We start from the raw sequence: 13,658 nt of genomic DNA on the forward strand, positions 1-13,658 counted from the left end.
GATTAAATTGAGGTGTGTTTTCTCTGAATGTATTTCTACTTATTGAACTTCTGGTGTCTTTAAATTCCCTGTCTTCAACTGGGAATTCTGTGACAGCAAGAAATGAATCGAAGTGGGAAGTCTGGGGACAACATGCAAGTAAGGAGGCATGGACACCTTCCTGGCCCTCTTCAGAAAGCTCAGTCTTGTCTGGTATAATTTGGCCTTTTGAAACTGAATCAAAAACATTTTCTAGTACTCACAGGGTGAAAGGGATTTTGGTTGCCCTATCTGGAAAACACTGGAATGAATTTACAGGCTTCAGGTGCTGGTGCAAAATGGTGATAGTTTCCCTTTGAATGGTAGATCTGTCATGGGAACTCTTAGTCCCTCTTATGCTCTGTCAAACAAAAAAAGCCTATGGCATTGCTCCTGGCTGTCTGTCTCCCTTCAGGCAGTCACTAAAGCAGTAGCTTTTGAAAATCTTGTAGCAAAGGCCTAGCACTTGCCTCAGCAAAGGGGTTAAGGTCCTGACTCCTAGACCTGGGAGAAGTGAGGAGCCTAAATGCTCTGAGTCTGGGCCAAGTGCACTGTGATGCACATCTAGGTTGTTCATCTGACAGGAGCCTGGTGGATTTTGGAGTGAAAAATGCTGGCTGGCTTATCAAGCAGGCTGAACATCACTGGGGGAATTACACTTCCACTTACTCGCTTGGCCAAACTTGTTTACAGGAGGCTGTTTACTATACTTCTCAAAAGCTGTACAGCAGAAGTACCCTGAAAAGTCCCTCTAAGCTGTTTGCAAGTAAAGTTTTCCTTTGTGGTATCATCAGAAAATGCTGTGTAAGAGATACTTGCACCTGCTGTATCTCCCATAATTATCCTGAACTCAGCACTGGATTTTGTGTTCCTATTTTTAAAAGCCTTCTTGCTAAATAGATGTAGAGAATGTTCCCTTTGGAAGAGTAAGAGAACAGCAGTGCAGCATTAGGGAAGCACCGTGGACTTGGCATGCCTTGTATCAGCTGAGGGAGTGAAAGGAGGGAGATAAGAGAACTGAATAAATTAGTATGGGTTTTGTGTGCAGAATACTGACTTGCAAATCTGACAATGACAGAGAGACAAACTCTCTTTTTAAGGCTCTTTCATGTAGTACAAATCACCTGAGGGACAGTTGGAATCTTTTCTGAAGGAATTTACCTTACATACCGTTTCAGATGGAATAGTTAACCAAAGGAAAATACCCTTGGCCTGCAAGCATTTGAAGTAAGTGTCGACAAAAATAGACAGCAAAGCAGGGATATTGCAACCAGAATTCTGCATACTGATTGCCAGGTTTTGAGTCCATTTATAGAAGTTGGCAGCCTTGCATGAAAAAAGAGCCAAGTAGTTGGTTACAGCTTTTGAGAAAGCAGAGAAAACAAAGTGAAGAAAAAGGCATACAGAGCTCCTGTTTGGATATACTATGTAAGATTAGATGGAGATTTACAAACCTTGGGGCCATGTTTTACACTTTGCATGGCTTATGCTCAGTGGAGTTACGCTCAGAACATAAGGGGAGGGCTGTGAAAAGCTGGCTGTCAGTCGTTTGCTGCTGTATCAGTTCTGGAGCCAGCTGGGGACTGCTTCAGTCTACAGTTCAATTTAGTAGAGGCTTAGCCCAGCCAGTAGTTAAAGCACCTCCTGGCTGCCAAAGCAAGAAGGCCGTGAGTAGTAGCAAAGGCTGTGCTGGCTACGTGTAGGAAGATACTACATCTCATAGGAAAATGCCTTCAGCAAACCCGTCCAACAGCTACTTGCAATATCTGAATGGCTCAGTACAAAACACGCACACCATCTGAGCAGCAGGATGAGTATGTTTGGGCAATGAAGGGGGAAAAAGTTAAAACTCAGTGTTTCCCCCCCCCCCCAATCTTTTTTTAATATGTGTTCAGTAGAAATACACTGCAGGGCTTGTCTGTGCTTAAACTTGCCTGGTTTAATTAAACTGATCATTTAAATTGGTGTTAAAACCAGAGTGGGTGCATGTATAATTTTGTGCTTCTTTGTATGAGTTTTGTGTGCCCCTGTAAACTACAGAGCAGATTTAACTGGATTGATGAATGTTGCCAAATGTATTTGGAGAGTCCAAATTACCATGGCCAGCAACCAGTCTTTCACGTTCTTTTACTTAGTATGTGGGTAAATGTTCTGTTTTGGGAAGACATACTGTGCTGACAGTTCATTTGGGATTATTCATGGCTGTGTAGAGTTTCAGTCTGAAACTGTGTAAGTAGTAGAAAGTCTTATTCTGTCTTGAACTTTGAGTGTTTTCTTGATTTACATTTGGCCTTTGGGAACCAGGCAAAGATGCCAGACTGGAATTCTTGGGAGAAGGAATTGCTTGCTTATGTTTATTTGACTTTCTGTAGTCTGCGAGCATATAAAGCAGAGCAATCTAGAAAATGTTATTGATTTCTCCTCCAGCATGACACTGATGGCAAGATTGCAGATATTGGCTGCTGCTTGGCAAAATGTTGATAATGATGTCAGAACAGAACATGACCCCCCATTTATATATATAAAAAAAATTAAGAAAGGGGTAGCTGTATTAAATGAAGTGGCTTTTAAGAGAGAAAAGCAATAATGAATCTAAATAAATACTGCAAAACTCCTCTAAAAGGATATTAACTTAAAAATATAAGGGGGCAGAAGTGTGGACTATTTCAAGGCTATGATTTAAGACTGTGAATCCATATAAAAATAAATGTTTAGACAGAGCTGGAAACTTCTAGTTGCAATGAATAGTATCGCTTGAGAACAGAGATAACATGAAAAAGTACTCATCACTTGTGGATCTTTACAAAGGAGGGACTTGTATATGCAACAATATGGGGGAGGGGGTTGCCTATTTGTACTAATACACAGTCATGTGCCCAATGTTAGCTAACAAAAGTACGTAAAAATTTATACTTCAATTACAAAGTGGCAGATGCACAGCAGGATGTGCTGCACCTAACAATATAGTAGGATAGATGGAAGTGAGCAGTAGTAGAAAACTACTGCATCTGGGTACATGGGTGATATGAGCGGAATCATCTCAGTGTGCAGATGAGGAACATATCTTCATCTTATCTAGATGAATGGGCTAATTTGACTGGAGGCTATTATTTGCTTTTGCTTGTTATATACTTAATGAGCATTTCAGGAGGGAAACTGAGAGGAAAGCAGCTGAGAAAGGTCTCTTTTTACTTTGTTTTCTAAAACGAACTAACCTAAGTTCCAGAGCTGCATTAGTCTGCCACCACCATAAAAAATTACCACTTTTCTTGTGATTAAAGAAAATCACCAGTAAAGCTGTGTTCCATAGGAGGTGTCAGCATATAGTGAAAAAGGCACTGTTCACTGGTTTGGAAAGGAGCTCCACATTTTGCTTCCACACAAGGTAACTCTGTACCCAGGCTGTCTCCATACATGCAGGACTTGGAGCAGAGCTCAGCCTAGGTCGTGGAATGCAGAAAACAGCTGTTTTGCCTATAAATAAACCAAGAGCCCCTTCTCATATGAGACTTTTTTACAGATATGCTATAGAAATGAATTGTCACTTTAACTACTGGTGTTTAAAGTTAGAGTGTGTGGTAGTAACAGGATTCACATTCTAATGTATGAAAGTCACACTGTGATCAGGTTTCAGTCTTACCGTACTGGTGTCATGTTATAGTGAAACCACTTGTGCTGCAAGAGTTAAATCTGTCAGCCTTTCTGTTTCTAATCCCCAGAGTGCCAGAGGTTTATGTCTTGGGTAGAAAACAAAACTCCACTGGATTTAGTCAAAAACATCTCCATGCACCAGTGATTATTTTGTTGTTTCAGTCTCTTGTCAAATGCTTAAAATTTTTTTTTATAATTTAACAAAGACTTTTACTGTGGGGAAAAATGCCTGTTTGATCTCCTGGACTGTTTGGTTTTCTTTTTTTGGCTTTCGTTTGGGTTTGATTTTTTTTTTTCCCTTCGTTTTTCATGTGAATCCACAGAGAAGCAGCAGTAGGAATTCCACTGATCTTGTCAGCTGGCTCAGTCCCTTGTGACAGCTTCTCAGTGACCAGCTAGTTCAGGTTCTTCTGCTCAGCCCTTGGCCACTTGCACATACTATTGCCAGGTAACTACGTGCAGTTGTGGTAACAATTAAGTAATGTGAATATTTGTCATACAGTGGGCTACTGTGGCAGTAAAGGGGCATGTGACTAGCACCCAGGAATTCTAGCACCTATTTAATTGACATAAATCAATCATCTCATTAGCCCCAGAACAAAAGGCTTCCATTTTCCATTACACTCAACTCTAATCATTCATTATCAGTAAGATAGCAGCCCACACTTGGCTGCACTCATGCTAGTGGACAAATACCAGTTTTCCTCATCTCAGAACAAAAGCAGGAGCTTTGACTTGCAAGGGTATTTGCTCAACTCCCATCCAGCTCTGTACCAGCCTTGCTGAACCCGAGCAAGCTGGGACAAGAACGGAGGCAGCAAAATTACTGATAGAGAGCGGTAGATCCGCCCAATGTGAGAGCAGCCCGACACTCCCTTTTCCCTGCAGCGTAGAGCAGTTCCTACAGCCCTGGGATCGCAGCGACTGCTGTCGGAGAGAGACGGGCAGCAGCCAGATCCTAGCACCAGCGATCTTCCTTAAACACTTCTGGCTTCCTTTTAAGGGGCTGGCTTGGGGCCACAGTTTGAGTTTATGTCATCTCATCTCCTGATTGCTTGGGTTGGAGGGAGGGGAGAAGCTTTTAACCCTGAGCATTTCTGTCCCGTTTCCTGAGTGGCAGCTGGAGCAATTGAGACTTTAAGGAGAGCACAGCTCTTTTTAAAGGAGCCTGTTACCCGGTTTGGGAGATAAGGCACAACTTCTTTCTTCAAAGGAGTTCTGTACCCGTTCAGTCTTTCTCTCCCTGTCTTCACTCTGAAGCGTAAATGCCCCATCTTCTGAACAGGAGTACCAATCCCAAAAATAAAATGAAAAATATTTGAATTATGTTTAATAGGCCTTGGCATCCTTGTATTTGCTTTGTGGTTTCTGAGATTTGGCATTCACTTAGAGGAAAACTCGGGGACTATAGTCCAAATCTTCCTTCTCTGTCTTAAAAAAAGAATAATTTAAAAAAAAAAAAATCCACACTTGATGTTTTTCTCAGTTAAAAAAAAAACAACCAAACAAAAAACCAAAACAAAACCCCAACAAAACAAAAAAAACCCCCCCAAACACTAAAATAAGTAATTTAACCACAGTGACTGCTCACCTAGCAAAGTTGGCAGTGACAGTCATGTAGCAACCCCCTGTAGTAAGTGGCCCATCTGGTTACCCATGTTTCTGGAGCAGCAGGCATGTCTGAGTCCTGTACAACACAGGCAGCCCTAGCCAGGTATTAGTTCTGAATTTTAAACTAATAGCTCAAAAAAGTTTCTTTAAGCTCTTCATCTCAGTTTAGCCAATCAGTCAGTTCTCAGAAAGTAGCTTACAAGCTAGCAGCCCTGTCTTCAGGGGTATGATTTCTATTTGCTAACAGAATATTTAGTCTGTTATTTCTCTGACAAAAGAACCCCTCCCCTTCTCTGATAGGACCTCTCTGTGTCAGAGATGTTAATGAAAGTACTTTTCTGATTACAGTTCTCCTGCATTGGTTAAAAGGGTTTTTCAAATAGTATAATCTCCTTCCAATAAGGAGAGGACAAAATGGGCCAAATTTCTCATTGCACATTTTGTCATGGGGAGGGGGAATTGCTTAGTTCTCTGCAGCTGGGTCCAGCCAGACTTCTCTCTGGGACAGGTTCCCTGAGCAGACCCTCTGCTGAGGCCAGCAGCTGTTGCCTTTCTTGTTTGTTAGTGAAAGGATATTAAATGTTCTCCCTGCTGGTCCCTGAACAGAATATATGCATAGTCAAACAGTTAGTAACTGAGGATGGTAGCTAAGGGGGTGAAAGATGTTCTATTGATAAGGGTAATAGGCATCTGCAGGCCTCTAGGGAAACTTGCCAAAACCTTTTTCTAGTAACTGCAGGGATTATCTAAAAATCAATAATAAAGGCGGTAACTAGGGGAAGGAAAAATACATCTTCAAGTGAAGCCAAATTCTGTAAGTCCTCTATGAGAGCAATCATGGCAGGATTTAGTGTAATTGTAAAGCAAATCAGATTGAGGAAAATTGTTTTAAAAGGGACCCTGAGCTGGCAATAAGGACCATATGTTCTTTCTTATCTCTGCAGAAATATCCTACTTTTTTAGCATACTGACTTATGTGAGTAGCTGTCACAGTCTTCATTTTTAGCATCTACAAATATGTTTGTAGTGAAAATAATAAGTTGCTCTAAGTGAGTACGCTACATCAATCTTTGTGGGTTTAAACCTTGTTTCACCTCTGCTGGTCTGTAATGTGTGTCATCTTATTAATCTGTAACACACAGGAACATTGGGATAAATTTGCTGAAGTCAGTGGAACTCTATCCTTTTATGCCAGAAGTGATTTTGGCTCATCATCTGTTGCTCCATGTTCTTCCTAGCAGATGGTCTGTAGTAATGATGTAATCTCTTCTCATGGCACTTCAAAATGCTGGTTTGGTTTGTGTGTGTGTTTTAACACTTTATCATTCCAGAAAAGCTGTAATTGCTATTAATACTGAAATCTTATGTTGTCTGTGATGCTGTTTAAATCAGGAATTTCAACTGTTGAACAGAACTCTTTAATTATATAACTTCAACACTGCCTATAAAATTGAATCTGGGTAGGACTTCAAAAACAGCAATTTCTATTTCATTACTAGGGGTGGGATTTTTACTGAACTTATTTCATTGTAGTGTCTAGGAATGCTGGCCTTCAGGGTCCCATGTGTTTAGATTCAATACATGGAAAATATAGGAAATATTTCTACCTCCTAGTAACTAGTGACCTGTAAGGGATATTTGTAGCCTTTTAAATGTCTGCTTCTATAGAGTAAATGGGAGTGTTGGCCCCATAGCTGCTTTGTAAAAGGTTAGACTTTGTGTTTTGAGGGTGTGGAAGTTAAGTGTCTACATGCTGTTAAAAATCTGTCTATTAATTTCACTTAGAAGGGACAGGAAATTATGTAAGTTTTTTCTCTTGTTTTATCCCGACTTTGTTCTTAAAGTTGTGTGATACTTGGCAACTTTGTATCAAATCTAAAAAATTTAGCAACTAGAATTTTAAAGACAAGCTGCTAGCTTCTAGTCTTCCCAGACCTGTGCCATTAGCACTCTCTTTCTTTCCTTTTTTTCTTCTCCCTCTCTCCACTATTTATTTGAAAGGTTATTAAATGAAATAAATTTCAACCTTCCCTTAGCCTAATTCTTTCCATTTTGTCTCTTCCCTGGCTTGCTGTGTCCCATCCTACAATAGTATTCTTATCTCCATTTTAACTAACTCCTCGTATGAAGTGCTTTCCTGAAGTCCAGACTGATAAAAAAAGTGATTCTTCTAAATATAGGTAATAATAGATCTAATCTAAGACAAATGCCTGCTTAGCAGAGAACTGGTCTTTTACAAATCTGTATTGCATTATAACTCATTTTTCATACTAAACTTTTTACAGAAGTATGTATCTTTAAACTTTGCAGGTCATCAACACTAGGTTAACAGATCCACAGTTGACTTGTGTCATGTTTTCCTTCACTTCTTAAATATAGATGCAATATTTGCAACTCTCATCATGTGATACTACCCCCAAATTATTTTCACTGTTCACTTCTGGATCTGTAACTTCATATGGCAGTTCTTCTAGAAGTCTGGGATGGAGATTGCCTCACACTTCCTTTTAAAAGCATTAAGATCTTCAGGTTTTACTTCTACCTGGGAAGTGGTAATCTCTGTGTAATGTTCTCACTCTGGCCTTTGTCCCGCTTACCACCTTTATCAATATAGATGGTCATGTGAAATTTCAATGTTTTATCTTGATTTTGAAACCTGTTTATCTTTATTTTCATTGTTTATCTTTGATCTCTACCTAGCTTTGTTTGCCCCACCCTGGTTTCAACTCTACTTTCCTTGAGTTGGTCTATTAAAAGTGCAAGGAATTTACTTCTATCTTCTTTGTGAGGTCTAATCCATCTTTACTACTGGAAAGTCTTTTATTATCACACTTCCTTATCACTTTAAAAACTTAGACTGATCACTTTATCGTCAGTATGTTTTTGTGCCTTTTGAATACCTAATATTTATTATTTTCAACATGGTTATTTATTCCATTTGGTCTGGACACTTTCCTACTTTTTTATGCTCTTCTTGTTGAGGATACAAGCTTGAGATAGTTAGGAATCTTTATTCAAGGAAGTTCTAAGCTTTCCACTTTTGACTGTAGAAATTCTTTACCTTATATTATAAAACATTAGATGCATTGATTTCCTTCTTGATTGAAGAACTGTACGTAATGTATCCTTCATTTTATCTATTCAGATGCCTTAATTTCACATTTAAGGCCTAAATTGCACATAGGTCTTTGAAGCCAGACAGCTGGACAGAAAATTACTAATGCAGTTTTACAAGCATAGACGTGTACCCCTCAGTGTTTGATATAGGATACTGCTGGCCTAAAGGACTTATTTTTTTAATATATGAAAAGAAGCCTTAAAAATGCATATTTGTTTACTGAAAACCATATTGCAATAAGGAGACCTGCAGGTATGTTTTGAATATGGACTTTGGCATTTCCCTAATAGCAGGAATTTTAATAAAATACTAAAGCAATGATTAAGAGGTACTGTTCCTATTAAAAGGTACTGTTCTTAATTCCTTTTCTTTTTCCCTGGGAGGAATTAGTCACACTGTAGTATTTTCCTGAATCAGAAGGTAAAAACACTGGTAAAATTGGTTTGGAATCATAGATAAGTCCTTATTAAAATATATTATACTGTGCCTATAAGGCTTATTTGTAATAAGAATGTAGCTTTTTCTGTCTTAATTGCTTAGACTGTGAACTCTTGAGAACTGTTTTTATACTATGTAGTTCCTAGCACAGCTTCAGGCTCAGTGGTCATAACATACTTCTGCTATGTAGATGCAATTAATCATGATAATTTTGTCATATGCAAACCTTTCCCGTAGAGCAATGATAATTTGGTTTATGATTTCAGAAACATCATTTCATTTGGCATCTTTTCTGGACGGAAGTGAACAGGAGCCCAGTCCCATTCAGGGTACTGTCAGGAGCAGCTCCACAGAAATACAAAACCTTTTTGGGCTGTCTTATTTAAGGAAGCAGAACTTGGTTCTTGGATGATGATCCACTGAAGATCATGGCAAAACACTAGTTTTCTCTGGAGAAGTTCTCCTTTCCTTGTAATACTTTTCTAGTAAGTGCTACAGAAATAATAAGATAATATATACCTCTCTACTTTAGCATTCTCAACTCCAAAATGGTTTCCCTAGTGTGCTAATCCTAATATTTCTCTTGTGAGCATTACTGCTGCCATTGCTTTTTTTTTTTAATATGGGTGAGTCTGTAAGACAAACCCTTAGAAGGGATGTGGAAAGAGTGCAAGTGTCTTGCTCTATATTCCCTGAAATGATGTTGAACAGTCTTTGTGAGTATCAAAACTTACACACATCTTTCATTTTTTCAGCTTCCTTGGAAACTGCTTTTTATCACTTCTTTTGAGTATGAAGCTATGTCTGTGAAGTGAGATGGATCAAAAATCAAACTATGAAGACCTCCCTAATTTAAGATAGTGCTTGTCAGGTATAATGTAGATATTTTTTTCCTGTTCCTGGCAATGTTTTTGCGGCAGATTGTGAAAACTCATATATTCGTGGTAGGTAGGTGGCTTTTCCAGGTGAGTTCACTCAACTTCTATGGAATCTAAAATATTTCATTTTCTTATGAGTAGATCTAAATGAAAAGGTTTAAATGAATACTCCTCCCAACTGTCTCTAACCCCTACTGCTTTTATTTCTAATTGTAAAATGTCACAAGTAAAAAGTGAGTTAGGAATGCATTTCTCATGTGTATAAACGTAGGCAGTATGCGAGCATATGATGTAGTTTCTTCCTGAGTCTGCAAAAGGGCAGCCTTAGAGCCTCTGCTGTTAATTAGAGCTTTCACATGATGCCACACAGTTAAAGCTACTGTGTTTTCCTTGTATTAAGCATAGGCAGCTGCAAAGGTGGCAAAAATCAGAGCCTTCTTACCCTGCTCGATGAGAAATTATCCATTCTAGAGGAGTTCGATGTTTATGACACAACTACTAACTCACTGTTGATTTAAAAACCAACTAGAGCCACCAGAAAGGCAAAAAATGGTATGCCAGGAGGACTCATAGCATCCTTCCTTTTCTCTATAGCTGCGAGGAGTTTGGTCTCTTACCTAAGTGCTATTTTAAGACAGTGCTTTTTCTCAATCTCACCTCTTAATTGGTCCATAGCTAGTAAGTAATAGTTTGCCATTTAAGGGCTTGGAGATGAGAGAAATGTTATTGTAATTGCATAATGCTGAACTAGGTATAACATGCTGTCCTTCCCCTGTATGTTGCAAGAAGTGTGACTAGGCTGAAGACAAACTGGAAGTAACGCTGGGTATTTCTCACCCTGGGTTGGAGACTGAATGTTAAATATCAGTTAAAGCCCTGAAATGGTGATTTATAGTGTTGCAAAATGCTGATGCAATGCTGTGGTGTTACTCTAGTGACTCTTTGATTCTGATAATCCTATGACAGCGTGTATGGAAATAATAGTAGGCCACTTTTCATTTAGGTTAAATTCATTGTGGTTTTGTAACAGATGTGAAGCTTTCTGAAAAAAACACCTTGCTGTCTAATGAGTAATACTTCTGTAGTGTCACTCAATCTGTGTAATGTGGCCAATTCTACAGATGGATGCTTTCATGAGGCTGTATTTTAATTTGTAACTGAAAGTTATTTATGAAGAAAGTCTTTTACTGACTTGACCAGTAGAAAATCACCTCTGTGGAAAGTATGAATTATGGTTCCATGAGACATACTGGATTTTATTATTATTATTCTGATTAAAATCTTTATTGATCTTCTGCTATTTCTGTTTTAATTGAAGACAAGCTGTGCACTTTCTGCTAAGAAGAATCCAAGGAAAAAAAGGGGTTACTTGAAAATCCAAATACAAGAAAGGTAAAGCCAAAGTTTTTGTCATTAGACTAATTATAATTGAATTGTGGTTGGTAAATACGCTTTGTGTTCTTCCAAGAAACAGCAAGCAGGGACACGCACTGACATGCTGCTTGTGCTACATTTGAAAAGTGTAATTCTGTTCAGTTCAAACTGCTATTTCTGACTTATACTTGTACAAACTGAAATTTATAAAAGCTCCATGAGACCAAGCTAAACTTGAGGCTGTTTGTTAGTCATGACGAACAAGACTGTATAAAAAACCCAACATAATTCTGTTGGTGCTTCTTATTTTGTTTTGCTGCTACGGGCCATCTTCATCTGTCACAAAAATCCTAGTGTTTCCCTCATCTTCTCTTAAAAAATAGGAGTTATTTTCCCTTTTTTGCTTTTATACCTGTCATCAGTTGATGTGGAAGATGTGGATTTTTCTGGAAATGAGAACAGCTGATAGAGGGACTAGCAGGAGAGAGGGAGGTCTGTACTTTGAACTCTATTTTCTGTGTGGACTAGTTTCAGGAGATCTTTGGCCACATTCTCTAATGCTTTTTGTGATTTATAGGCATTTGCACTTATGTGGCTGTAAGTAATGTCCAGTCATAAGGGAGGCATATTGAACATTTGAGTTGCCTAGAGGGGGGAATTCACTCCCTACCTTGTGGATTTTTTTCCTTTTTTCAAGAATTCAGAAGGGATACTCATAGTGCTATTGTGCAGGGATTGTTGAGGGCATGCTGAAATGAGTGAAGTTGCACACATCTGCTTTTGGGTAAACAGATGTTAGTGGCAGGTTAGAAAGGCTGGAGAGGTGTTTTCAAAAGCATATAGGTGATTGCAGACTACAAGCCTTCTAAATGCTTTAAAAACTCTGCCCCTGACTTTTGTTCCCAATTAAGCTATGGATTTGGAGTATAGATTGTGAATCTATACACCACAGAAGCCATACAGCTTCCAAGTCTCTTTCCATATATAAAAAAGGAAAAAAAGGTGATTGGTTTTTTAATCTGTTACTCTGTGAATGCTTCTGAGACAAACAGGTTTGCTACCTAGGTGAATATCTGTAAAATTCAGTGTTTAGAAGTTTTACTTTTGATAGTACTAGAGAGAATAAACTGGAAAACAAATCCAAGTTAGTTGCCCACTTCAGAGATCCCCTCAGAAAGACCCACGGCTGAAGCACTTCAAGGTTCAGAGTGTCCAAACTGCAAAGAGCATAGAAGGAACTGGAACAAGGATAAGAAATTCATTTTGCAGTCCAAAAGAGACAAAGAGGCCTTGCAGAAAAGGATTGTGGAACCGGAAGCTGAACTGAAAAGATGCAAGCCTTTCAGCTCTAGAGGATTGTGCCTTTTCTTTTTAATTTCCTGTGCTTGTTGTCATTGTACTTTAGAGTGTGTTTCATGACAGAGGCAATTCTACACACAAACGGCTATATTCAGTTCTATATGGAGTCATTCATCCTTTCTATAAGGAGTCATGTCTTGCTCCAGTCTATGACAACCACATCTTTTCTAATTATTTCTGAGATAAGGTGAAGGGATAAGTACCTATAGTATTGATGGTATGGATTATGTCTGCTGGGTATTTTGGTTTGTTTTCTAATGGATACTCTTAAAGAATTAAACTCAGCTGTTTGTCAACATTTTCATTTCTTGATGACATTAGTGGTAACGAAAGGCTCATAGTTCATTATTTGTTTGGTCTGCTGACAAAACTAATTACTTGGAATAATACCACTAAGTTTGTCTTATGCTGTAAATGCCATTTTAATAAAATATTTTTCAAGGAATAGGTGAAGTGAAGGTTAGATGTTTCTTCATGGAATGATTGTGTGCTTTTACACTGTTAAGAAAATACTATTATCCATAACATCAAGTAAGTCTTTCTGCACAGTTGTTGCCTGCTTTGTTTGAACTTCTCAAAATGAGAAAAATTAGTAGATAACGTAAAGCTTAAGCATTATTCTTTTTCTGCACTGTCTTCCTCTTTCCTCATTCTCATCCTTGAGCCCTCTGCCAGAAGTGGGACCTCCTGCTCACTCTTTACTGTCACTGCTATCAGCAGATTGCCACCTGCTGGATGCCCTCCACAGTGTCCTTGGTCTGTACTCAGAGGTTTACCTGCATCTCCATTAGCAGGTGTGGCACTCTGGAGAGGAGAACTCTTAGTGCAACAACCTGATGTTTGATCTGCGTGTTTCAAGGGTTTCACTTTTGACTAGCTCTTTAGTCCTCGGGACCAGCTGCCCAGTGGAGGCTGGGATGCATCTTTTAGTTTATTTGATCCAAAAGGAATCCAATTTGCATTTTTTCAATACTACTCCATGATGTGAACCACAGTGCAAGATGCACAGACAACTGGGAGATTTGCATCAAGTGCATTCTGCATCCAAATGGAGATGGTGATGTGGAAGTACCATTTGCTTTGTTTCACCTTTTTTATACGCTTCAAAAACTTGAAGGTCAGTTTAGTTCTCCTGAAGCATGCCTGCTGACCATTGTTCAGTGGATGACCTTCAAGTATGGAACAGCCTCTGGCAGGAGAGCCTGTGCTGC

The 13,658-nt window shown here is 38.9% G+C and overlaps 1 long non-coding RNA gene across 18 annotated transcripts in view; it reads left to right on the forward strand.

Moving 5' to 3' along the window:
* LOC142034349 (uncharacterized) overlaps positions 1-13,658 on the forward strand; it is an 89,498-nt gene that overhangs the window by 53,789 nt on the left and 22,051 nt on the right. For 13 of the 18 annotated variants that reach the window (XR_012651599.1, XR_012651600.1, XR_012651593.1 and 10 more), the window contains one exon: positions 9,592-11,106. This is a non-coding gene — a long non-coding RNA (uncharacterized LOC142034349). Of the gene's footprint in view, positions 1-3,992; positions 4,118-9,102; positions 9,322-9,591; positions 11,107-13,658 lie in introns of all 18 variants that reach the window. The other 5 variants (XR_012651604.1, XR_012651606.1, XR_012651597.1 and 2 more) reach the window with 4 other exon arrangements.

The sequence above is a fragment of the Buteo buteo genome, chromosome 9, assembly GCF_964188355.1.
Source record: "Buteo buteo chromosome 9, bButBut1.hap1.1, whole genome shotgun sequence".
NCBI classification, from domain to species: Eukaryota; Metazoa; Chordata; class Aves; order Accipitriformes; family Accipitridae; genus Buteo; species Buteo buteo.